We start from the raw sequence: 12830 nt of genomic DNA on the forward strand, positions 1-12830 counted from the left end.
ACTGCATTTAAGTTATTCATGGATGGGGGGTGGGAGAGAAAAATATGTTTTTTCTGTTAAGCCCAAGAGAGCTGTCAGCTGTTAGTACTCTGAGATACGTATTTGCTTTGAAGGTGCAACAAATAGAGAAAGAAATCCAGACAAAGGACAATCTAAATAGCTAGAACAAATGAAACAACTAAAATAAACATCCCCTAGAGGACTCAACAGTTTCCACAGTTACTTCAGACACACTGACACTTGTGATTATAATGAATTTTGCAACTGGGCTGACTTCCTACTAGATTTTGCAAAAGCAAAATAGAATAACAACCAATGCACACTTTTTGCCTCTGAAGAAGGCCTGGAGAAATCTTCTATTCTGTGGTCTCCTGTGCTTTCAAGACAAGGAAAGACCATGGAACATGGAAGAAAATCCTATCTTTACATCAGCTTAAAGCTTGTCACCAAAGATTGCAAGAAACACGTTAAGTTGCATTAGAACACTTTTTTGTTAAGATTTAATTCTTAGCCTGAATTCCTTAGGTTATGGAGTGTACATGATGAAAATGTGTGCAAGTACATATATGCATGTACATCTTTCTATCCATCCACTTACAATTTTTTGGGTATAGATAAGTATTTCAACACTTACTAAAGTCAATGTTTAAGAAAAGAAGAATTGACATTTCTGTCCCTTTTCCTTCAAGGGAAAACCTGCAGATATTGCTCAACAACAACGAATTTCTGCAGTGAAAACAAAGCATGTTTGTAATGTTCCAACTAGCAAAAAAGTTTCAGTTGAATTATATCAAATAATTCCACCAGAAGCTGAGATTCCAATGGAATTTTATATTTCTTAGCTCTGCAAAAGTACCTTTTCTTTGCTTGCTTTTAAGTAGAGGTCTTCAAGTGTTCCTGGACCTCAAGTCTGCCTCATTCTTAGAGGTTAAGGCAGATTACTGAGAATTGAACGCATCTAGGGGTTACAAAAGTTAAAGAGTGCAAATTTTTATGTTAATTAATAGCAAGTCATTAGCTGTATTCAATGAGACATTGCTACTGAGAGTAATTATTAGACAGTGATATTTAATGGACATTTGAAAGATAATACTGTAAATATAATTACTTACCACCTTTCATATATGACAGTGAAAAGTCAATATGACCTGTGAACTTGGGGGATGGCCTACAGGCTTATTCCTGAAAGGTGCTGACCTCTAGCTTGAGGCCACATAAAGTCCACATAGTTGAACTAATCCCTGCTGAACACATAAGCCTGTTTGTTTTACAGCTAGAAGCCTATATGGGTACACACAAACAGGCACACATATATGCTTATCATTGTGGATTGTTGGAAAAGGTTTTGGTTAATAAATTATAATTGTTTCTTCAAAGTAATGCACCTAAATCAAAGGTCATTTTTCAAAAATAGACATGGTACAGTGAAAATAGTGCAAGATTAATAGCTTCCCCCAATTGCCAACCTCTCCCAACATCATGCAGATAAGATGAAAAAGCCTCTGACAAAACAGACCGTGATTAATTTACATATCCTCTGCCCTGATGTGAAATCCCTTTTGGTAGATAAAGGCTTTTTTTTTCTTTTTCTTTTTTTTTTTTTTCTTTTCTTTTTTCTTTTTTTCCTCTAATGTTGTGCAAAGTCTAAAAACGAAGAGTTCATTTATGAAGCCTAATGAAAATCTTCCTCTTGAAATATTTCCCTTTTCCAGTTTTCTGAGTTACTGTAGATATATTCATTTTCATTTCAGTTGGGGAAAGTCCAAAGGAGTATACCCATTGAACAGAAGCTACTATGAGTACAGAGGATAATGTGAAAAGGTCTGACTACCAGGTACCTTGACTCACTTCTGTAATTCCTGCAATAGAGCATACACGGGGTTGAAAACAGCAAGCTATACTCACAGCGTCAGAAATCACCAACCAGCTTCACTTCTAAACCTCTGCTGTGAAGGGAGAAAGAGGTTCCCACCCAATAAAGGTGATAGCTGATGATCTGAGTGTGGAGATGGCTTAAGAGGGACAAAGACACCTTAATTGTACATCCTGAGGTCATCCTTGCAAACAGTAACTTTTGACTGAAGGATAGCTAAGCATAGACTTAGCATATTTAGAGCTTTAAGCATTTAAACGTTAACTAGTAGATATTAATCAGCTGAAATTTACCTCCTTGCAGCAAAGTCACCTCAATAAAGATGAATACTTTACCCAGACCACTCATATACAATATGTATTATAAGTCCCACTTATCAACTGCCTTTAAATCTCTATAAAAATAAATACAGTTTCCTATGGGGGAAAAGAAATATATCAATGGCTTCCTAGCAAAGCAAGGTTCTCTGTATGAATGAAATGAAACAGAATATTAGGCAGTGTTGGGAGACAGGTTTTCACAAAAAAACAGTTAAAGACCTAACTACCTACAGTAGCTGCTGACACTAAAACAGGAATAGGGTACTTCCAACTCAGCCATGCTTACCTCTGTAATTTGCACTTCAGGAGAACCTTTTATCTAAACACCTCAAAGCACCTAACAAACATTAAATGTGTCAATTAAAAGCTTTCAACATATTAACTTCCTGGTACCTGAAAGGAAACTGAGGCACGATATGATTAATTGAAGACTTCACAGAAATTAAAATAAATAATAATAATAATAAATACCACTACAGATATGGAAACATGATCTTGGGTAACTGACTTTCAGTCCTGTACTTTAATCATCAGCCAAAATGTTCCTTCGTAAATGCAATATACTTGCCTTCCTAATGAGCTGACAAAGTGCAACAATTCTGATTATCACAATGCAACAATTACTTTTGAGTTATGTTAGCATTTCTGCGTAGTTGCTAAGACTAAAAGATACACAGGAAGCCAAGCTGACTCTATAGCAACCTCTTGTGCACCCTGCTATCACACATTTGAGACTAAGCACATTGTTGAGCTAATGGGGTCTATGGAGATTAACACCAGCTTCTCCTGCTATTACTTTATTTTCAAACTCTGAAATTCCAACTGTGAGAGACATACATATCTGTGAAGGAACAATAGAGGAGGTTGATGCTGTCAAAAGTCTCCCTACCCAGTTTCCTCAGGGAACCTTCCTAGAAAATATCTTCGCAAGAATTTTGTTGTCCTGGACAAGTTTGGCTGGAATAGGAATACTAGCAGGTATGAACACCATGTGAGTACTTCTACACTGTGGGCAAAACTTCTCTTTAACAAGCTGCTGCTGGGAAAAAAGGGCTAGTTAGCATGTTTCTGTGAACTGAGTGCTTGTATTTTCTTAAATCAAGTAAAGTGTCTCTGACAGGCTTCCACACACAATCCCTTTTTGGATGTGATCCTTTAACATCAGGTTGAGCTTGAAAAGGCTGAAATAATATTTAATTGCTTGGGCAAAAAAAGAAAAAAAAAGAAAGAAAAAAAGAAAAAAAAGAAAAAAAAAGAAAAAAAAGAAAAAAAAAGAAAAAAAAGAGAAGCAGCAGTTTGTCACCATGCTGCCCTGATCAGACAGTAGAGAAAGATTCACATGAAGATTTAATGACACAGATATCCTACATATTTGCTTTACTCCTCTCAGAAAATAATTTTAAAACACAGACATTTCAGAGTTTCTGAAAAATTCTGAGAGTCTGAAAAGAAGTGACTGCTGTGAAATGGCATCACTGACATACAGTGTAATTGACTATTACATTCTATCATTTTTAGGTGAATTTAATCTCTGTTGAGTCCTGAAATAGTTCAGAAGCTATCTTCTTGAGCAGAAGCACAGAAATCAACTTTGTTATCAGGAAACTAGATAAATTCTTGATGGTAACGTTGCCTTACCGACTTCAAGCAGGTGTGCTCAGGATCCATCCCCATTCCAGAAAAGATTACGACAAACATATACTTTACATATGATAATATTGGTAGAGAGTGGTCTGTGAATGTCTAATTTACTTACCAACTATGTGAAAAGTGATACTGGAATCACCGAATCACCATCACTATAAAGAGTTTTGATCTGTGCCTTTTTTTTTTATTATTTATTTTTTTGTAGACACAATCCTGACCCAGCTTTTCAAACTTTTCCTTTAATCTCCTTCCTCTCAGACCAACACAGATTTTCAGCAAAGCCTTTCAAATATACGGTATATGAAGTAAGTTTTCATACCCAGACCCTTTTCCTCTTCCCCTTCCTGTGCCAGCATTTCTCCTTGCAGGGTGAAGTCAGGGGGCTCGCTCCTCTCTTACGTCTGTGGCCAAGTCAGGGAGAGGTAATGCTTTCGTGCCACGTTCCCCAGCTGCAGGAGTCTAAAGGGCAGTCTGGCTCTCAGTCACTGTCTTGCCAGAAAAGAACAACTGTCTGAACGAGAAAGGAGCTTTGTTTAGCCCTAGTCTCAAGTTTGATGATCTCAGGCTGAGATCTCAGGCTGAATCTCACTGAGAGTAAGACTGATCTGGAGGTTTTCCAGCCAAATGCTGTCTCAGGATTATGGCACCTCACTCAGCATCCATCACTCTTTACATCACCACCTGGACAGAACTCCCGATGTGGGACAAAACAGCCCCTCTCTGGCTTAAAATGTCTGGTATAGCCCAACAGAGAGAAAAATTAACTAAATATCAATGTATTTCAACTATTGAGAAACTTTTATTCTCTATCCCTCAGTACTTCAAATGAAAGTGAGGCAATTCCAGTAATAGCAGAGGGTCATTTTTGCCAATAATCCTAGTAATATAAAGAAAGCCCTATTTCATCCTAGTCAATACAGCCATGCTTGTGATAACTGAACACTGGCAGAAAAGGACACTGGAGATTTAGCTGTATCCAAATGTGAATGACATTTTTAATCTAAATAGTATCAGAATGTATTAGGAAAGATTTCACAAGGGAACACGGAGAACCACAGTGTTAAGAAGTCAGGTGAAAATCTGAACTGAACCTTTCTTTTCTATCATCTCGAAATTCAGAGATGACCTGCCTGCCTGTACACAGTATGTATTTGTCCACCACTGTCCAGGCAGGAACAACTCTAATGCCTACTGATCAAATCAGCAATGTTAACTTTTGCCCGTCTTTGCCCTCATTAGGCTAATGAGATGATTTCAGACTGATGATCAGGGGTATATGAGAGAGCCTTCCTTGGTCAGACTCAGTGTTTGTACAAGCAACAGTAAAAGTCAGACTGGCAGTCTCACAAAGAGAATATTTTCAGCTCAATTTTCAAAGAGTATGTTGGAGTCAGAGTGATATTATTTTTTTATTTTTTTATTTTTTTTACTGCTGTATGGATGGAGGGACTTGCATTATACTGTTTTCTTCCAAGAAAAGAGGACATAAAGGGAAGCATTCTGAACAAGTATTTATCAGTAAAAATAAACATGCAGTTATACAGGCTGTGAAATGCTAGACTTCAATGATAGGAGAGTTGTCTGCTCAGAAGTAAATAAAAGTGCAAGCATAAAATACAAGTGTGCTAAATGGGCCAAGCATTACAGCGATGTAGGTCCAGACTAACTGTGTTTGGGTTTCTTTTAAATTTGTGGAACTGGGATGAGAAATTCACTCTTTATATGTGTGGCATGGGTATGTTTTCTGTGTTGTGCATGGAGGAAAATACAGATACTTTATAAGCATAAAATCTCTTTAATATTTTCAATGAGTTAATTACATTCTGCTTTTATTATCACAGTTGTCTCAGGAAGGTTTTTTTTTTTTTTTTTTTCAGGTGAGCCCCTTTATTACATTACTATATTTTTCATTGTATTATGATCCAAAAATGGTGTACAAAATGTACAAAATGGCAGTTGAGACACCAGAAGAACAGAGTGGGACAAAATGGCCTATTTAAAAAGCAACCATTTTACTTCACAGAACAGCTACAATTGATATTGTGGCAGCACTTTCCTGTTGAAAAATGCTCCACTCTCCCAAGTATTGTACATAATGAAAATAAAGCACAGCCTGTCTCCCAAAGATCTTGCAACAGAGCTTAAACAACACATTAGAAACACATATTTTAAATTAAACCATTTCAGAAATCAAATGGCAAAAAATTCATGCTATTTTCTATAGCAAAAAATCCAATTTGCTTTCTAATTCAACAGTTAAGCTTCCAAAGCCAACAACATTATGTGACTGTACAAAGTAGCATGAGATTAGAATTAGAACTTGAAGAACTTCAGACTTTGAAACTTCTTGAACATTACTTGGCTTAGAGTAAGCCATGTAACTTAATGCAACACCATGAAAAATTAAAACAAAACAAACAAAAAAAAAAAGAAAAAAAAGAAAATAGTCTTCTGTAAATATCTGATCTGCTTTTCCATCAAGCATGTTGAAGTCTGTTTTAATATACTTGAGACAGATTAATACCTAAATGAATGCAGCTTTCTATTAGCAGGCACAAAATGCAACAGAACAGACACCAGGTTTGCAGAATTACTGTATAGAAAATGATATAAATCAGAAATTAACTTTAAGAAAAAGCATCGTTTTGACAAAAGTACATTACAATTAGCATTAACTGTATTGATTGGTCTATAACACTGCACCATTTACCAATGCAATCTGAAAACATCTGCTGTTCTCTAACTGCTTATTTAGGTGCCAGTTTATGAGTTTTCTATGCTAAGCATCTCTCTTTAAATCACTTTTTCTTGCATGTTATTGAATGAAGGAAGAATACTTCTATCTTATAATTAGTGCAAGGGCGAGAAAGAGATCAACAAGATGGCAATAATAAGGCTTTAAAGGAAAGTATATTTCAATAAAACGAGAAGGAAGGACTAGTAAAATTGCTAATTGTAATCAAATAATAAAACTATTTTAAGAAATTTTAAAAATGTCTTAGAGGCTGTAAATTGGGTGATATTAGTTGTTACGTACAGGACTGACTAAGAAATTTCAGGCCATATACACTGCTCTGTGTCACTACCTTCAGCTTCATAAGGTGGAGGTCCGTAGTTAAAGGTAGACACATTTTCTCTACTTGATAGTTTCTGCTTGAAAAAAAAAATCATAGGTAAGAAATATCATTATCTAAACAGAAGATATTTTTTTTTTCCTCCTGAAGAGAACAAGCTACAGCTAAAAGGTGTGAGGAAATGATGGAGACTGCCTTTTGCACAGCTGTATCTGTCAAGACATATTTTCAGTGTAATCACTTGATTTCAGTTCGTGTAAAAGCATAAATTGAGCAATCACCCCCAAGGAAATCAGAGACTCCATCATAAAAAGCAAATGGAATACAACATCCCTACAGTCCTCTAATTTCTGTTCTTAACCCTTGCTCTGGAGTAAGCCATTTTTATTTCTTGCCATCGAAGAGGAAATTCACAACAGACCATAAGCAGGAGTGCAGGGCTATCTAAACAAAGCTGAAAATTTGAACAAGGTCAGAATGGGAAAGAGATAGACAGGATAGTTATTTATTTAATGTGGAAACAAATGAAATTCATTTTAAGACTTTTGACTAACAAACAATTTCTAAAATAGCAATAGTTAGTGTCCAGCATTGCCCAAGATAATGGCCAACGACTACCTGATGGACACCTGGGTAAAAATAACTAAGTAATAAATAATAACTAATAATACACTTACATCCAGAAAAATCATAAATATATATTGATGAAGACAGATCTGAATTTAACCTTTTATATATACATATATATATATATTTATATATATTGTCCAGGAAAACCAGCTACTTCTTAAAGAGCTGTGACCATCCAAATGTGAGAAATCAGACATTAAAAGCAAATAAGCAAATGAATCTACTTCTCTTCAGAAATATTTTCAGAAATGAAAAGTGTCAAACTGGTCCCAATGTATTTTTAAACAGCTAAGAGAAATATATGAAATTATAGAGCTCATTTTGAAACTAGGTTGTCAAATCTAGTTCACTTCTGAGTGTAACTGACAAAGTTTACCAAACAGTATCTAAGCACAGCTTGAATAACAGGATGATGATACCTAGGATAGCTGAATTAATATTTTAGTTTTGAGTTTCTTAACTTCTTTTTGCTTTTGATGACAGTAGTTTTCAAAAAACTGACAATTTTCCTACATATTTCTATATTTTCAGTTTTAAATTGAATTTTTGTTTTATTTTTGAAATTTCCTTCATCCTGACTCATCATCTAACACCGTGTATCTTTTAAATACATACATAATCTATATAATCTAGTTATAATCTAACCAGTGTAATGATTGTATCTTTCCAGTGCATAAATTAGAAACAGAAAATGAATCTTTCTGTTCCTGGAAGTGAGAAGAAAAAAACTTGCATCTACTTGTTAAGGGCCGTGGTTGTGTCCACAGCTCTTTGTATGGTATTTTGCATTTAGATTTGAGTGACAAAGCAATGGCTGCTCCATCAAATCTTGCATCAACTTTCACATGTTGAAACAAAACTCCTGCCAAACAAATATCCTTTTCTCATACCCTAAACGCATTAGCAATATCTACTGGACACTGATCTCAGGCCTCAGAGAATGTACATTAGCTACGGGGACTTTACAGACATCTGCACACACCAGCCCACCTAATGGAAGCTGGGCTGTGTACTCAGACTGCACATTGTTGGTGAGCAAGGATACAATGGGAGCAGCACTCCTATTCCATGTGGTACGGTGATATCTGTGTGGTAACTTGGCTTGTTAGGCAAATGGGTGTTGGCACTAGCTGTTACAGTTGAAGCTTAAAGAGGGCTACAGAAGTTGGGAGCTGTCTCATCATGCACATATGGTTTACCAGAGAGATGTTTAATAGGGGAGGACTCATCTTTTAATTCAGTCACTAAAAGAAGTGAACCTCTGTGGACTCTGAGGATGGAGCAATTTGGAAAGACTCCACACTTGCAAAGTTGCCAAGGTCTTGGACTTCATTCTTCAAAGCAGATGTCCATGCTTTACCTACTAGATTGCTCAGTAGAAAGAATATAACCGAGGAAAAGACTGAGTGTATACTAACAACCGGGAAAGTGGAGAAAAAGAAATCTTTCTACCTAGCATCTTTATAATATAATATCAGGATATAAAATGGGAGAAGCAGGTTAAAAAAAAAAAAAAAAGTATTATAGTTCTATTTAAAACAAACAAACAAATAAACAAAACCCAGATTTGAAATAAAGCATCTGTTATATGTTTAGGTGGAAAAACACCTAAAAGAGATGAATTAGCATCATAGAAAATGTGAACTGAATGAAGCCTGCTGGGTCACTGATCCATGTGGTGTTGCTGGCAATTATATCATATAGCTCCCCCTGTGAAATTATTGTATCATCTCTGTTGGGAGCTTTTGAAATATGACATCATCCTCATAAAATATATCATGCATAATTCTGATTATCAGACCATTATGATGACAGTCTATGCAAAAGAAAATATTTTCTCTTTTGCATATAAAAAAAGCTCCACCTCCTTCACTTCATCTACTCATCTGCTTGCAAAATATACTCGGATGAGAAAAAAATGTTTCAAATTACTGAAAGAAAGCAAACCTGAATCATAATAAACCTCTATGCAAATTGTTCTAAATGACCTCAAAATAATCCAAAAGCTTGTCTTTTTTTTCCCCCAACTTATATCAGTAAGTTTAATCAAACTTACCACACCTCCATGCAAAATTTATCTTATTTATAACTCTTGAACGATCATAGCTACAACTGTATTTCTATATGCAAACCAGGCATTTTTGCTCCTCCTCGATAAAAGTCAGCAGACAGTTGGTATGTCTTTCCTCCTACATATCTAATTTGCTTTGAAGTTCTATTTGATGAAATAAAAAAGCCCAGTTCTTATACTTTAAATTGTTCAATGACTCTGTGTTCAACTCTATTCATGCTAGCAAGAAGTTCTGTGATCTTTATAGAGGCTTAATTAAGACTATGCTTAGGTCTGAACTGGTATGTGTGGTACCTGAAGAAACTTATTTTCATTGTGGTAAAACTATTATGTAATTATTTATATTTCTTACTTCCTTATGTGGATGAGAAGTATAGCATGCAGCACAAATGGCATTCACTAAGGCATATTCAAGGGCCAAAGTGTATAAATATCATTGAGCCATCCGGTCCAAATGAAGCTTAGCTTAGAACAGCTGAGGAGATGGTATCTAAGATTTTGACCTATTAACAGAAAATTGGAGTGTATCCTTGTATGCCAGGTAGTTCCAACCCATCTCTCCCTGATTATATAAAGCTAAAGTGGTTGTCCCTCTGACCCAAGGGACTCATTAATTCATTTGGTTCTGGAAGCATTAGCATGCCAGACTGTAGAGTGAGGGACTGAATAAATGAGTTGGAGAATGCAAAGGGGGAAAGACGGAGAGGAGAAAAGAGTCAAACAGGAAAGAGTCAATAAATACATCAAAATACATTCTTTAAATACAGAGAAGAGGGTAAATAAGGACAAAGGAATTAAACAGAACTAAGAAAATAATTAAATGTTAAGAGGAAAATAAACGGATGAAAGATGAAAGAATATACAGTAGTGCAGGGGATGGAAATATTCTGGATTTACCAATTCATCCTCACAAAGCAGAGCTCAAATAAAGGTTTGATAAGCAACTGATTAAATTCACTGAATAGTTATGTTGCAAATTCCACTACTGTGCAGGCTCATAAGAGCACAAAGTTAACTAGTCAGGGGACACAAACAGAATTAGATATGAGAAGCTGGAGGGCTAACACTCACAAAGTTGATGTTAAGGAATGGAAATCCTTTTCAAACATTAACTGTTCACTCTTAGCATATGTCACATATCTAATGTATGTGTCTCAAGACTCTAAGACAGCAAGAGTGACATGCAGCAACCAACATATGCCTGGCACTTTTCAAGTACTGACATACTGAGTGAAACAGCAAGTACAAGGTGAAGAACAACATGAATGTATTAGCATCTTCCGTTCTCCTGGAAGCTGAAAGTGAGAGACATTCTGTAGTTGCCAAAGGCAATATCAGCTTTACACAGAGACTCTAAGGTACTCAGGATGTACGCTATGTGTGTTACTGGAGAAACACACTATATATGCAAATCTGGGTGTCTAGTCAAGTACCAAAATATGTGTTTGACCCTCCACCAGTATATTCTTTATTTATTTAAATGTGAAATTGTAGAGCTGCTGGCCAAGTTGTGAAACCTATTTTATATTTTATTTATAGGTGGATGAACAGTGTGACCTTCCCATCTATAGAATGGCACTGGAGAAGATCCTGGGAGCTACAAACTGGTGTTTATGGCTTCTATTTCTGGTAAAATGGACTGCTAGGGAAAAAGTTGGCCCAGCTTCCGTAAAGTGAAATCTTGCTAACCTGCTGGTATCTGAGGGGAGTGTCAAGAGTTACCTGGATAAAAAGAATCTGTCTAATATATATATGTACGTATATATATGTACATATATATATACACACATATATGTATACATATATGTGTGCATATATATATACATATATGTAAAATTCTATGTCAAAGGTTATTAAAGAAAACAAGTTGCCACTGGAATTGGAGGGAAGGCTCTTTTATGAATTGAAGGTTGATTAAAGAATAGGAGGTATATGGTAAGATTAATAATCAATCACTTCTCTAAATGAGGAATAATCAGCGGAGTCTCCTGTAGACCAGCATGGAACTAGTTTTGCCAGTGTCTTCAGCAGTATGACGGGAATAAACAGGGACATTTCCTAGTCTGCAGAAAGCAAGGCTACCTAAGGCAAAAAATGTGGCATGTGAGCTTCAGTATACATAAGCATGAAGTAATACATCTAGGGAAAACAATATAAACCCTGTCTACATGGTGCTGACTTCAGAACTGCTACTAAAAGTAATGAAAGAGATTTTAAAGTAACAGAGTTGACAGCTCTCTGAATCACTGGCTTAGTGCACAGTGGCAGGCAAAAAAAGCCCACAAAATCTTGGGCATCACTGTGAAGGATACTATGGACAAGACAGAAAGGACATCACTTAGTTGCTATGTAAAAAATCTGCTATGCACACACTGGGTCCTATGTATCACTCTGTTTTCTGCATCTCAAAGAATGGTGCAGTGGAGTTGGACGTAGTACAGAAAAGGGCAGCTAAAGTGGTATAAAGTGAGTAGCAAAGGATGAGAATCTTCCTTTTACGAGGAGAGGATGAGAATCTTCAGTTCAGAGAGCATAAGCAGGATTAAGTTCTGCAAAATAATGAAAGCAATAGATATGCTGCCTGAAGAACAGTTATTTACCATATCTCACATACTAAAAGTGAATTGAACTGTAGGAGTTAAGTTCATACTGAATGAAAGAAGTTATCTTTTTATGCAGTAGATATTGTTCCGATAACAGGGGTTGTGGAAGCAGACAGTATCAGCAGGTTTTCAAAGAGGTTAGATAATGGACAGCACATCTATTAAGGGGTACACGCTAACAACTCTAATACAACAGTTGCAGATGCCAGGGGAGTATAAGGGGAGGAATCATAGAAAGAAACCAATTTATGTGCTCTCCCAGAAAGCATCCTTTTTTGTCACTATCAGAAGCAGAACACTGGGCACATAAAATTTAGATACAGCTTAGAGGTACTCTGCCTTGGGAGACACGTACCCATCTCTTGCCGAAGTCCCACAGCCCCTGGAAAGATGGTTAGGCTTTACATTCACTTCTAGATGCCTAGGCTGAAGAACGTCCAAAAGATGCTGACAGAACTGACTTAATTAAAAAAAATGTGGCCATTGGTGGTGATGTTGAGTAGTACCAGCACAGACCAGAGTTTAACAGCATGGCTGTTAAACTGACATTGGCCCCAGACTACAGGATAAAATACAGTGCATCTGTCTACAAATGACCCTGTAAGTTGAAGA

This window comes from Anser anser (genome assembly GCF_964211835.1).
Source record: "Anser anser genome assembly, chromosome: 1".
Taxonomy (NCBI): Eukaryota; Metazoa; Chordata; class Aves; order Anseriformes; family Anatidae; genus Anser; species Anser anser.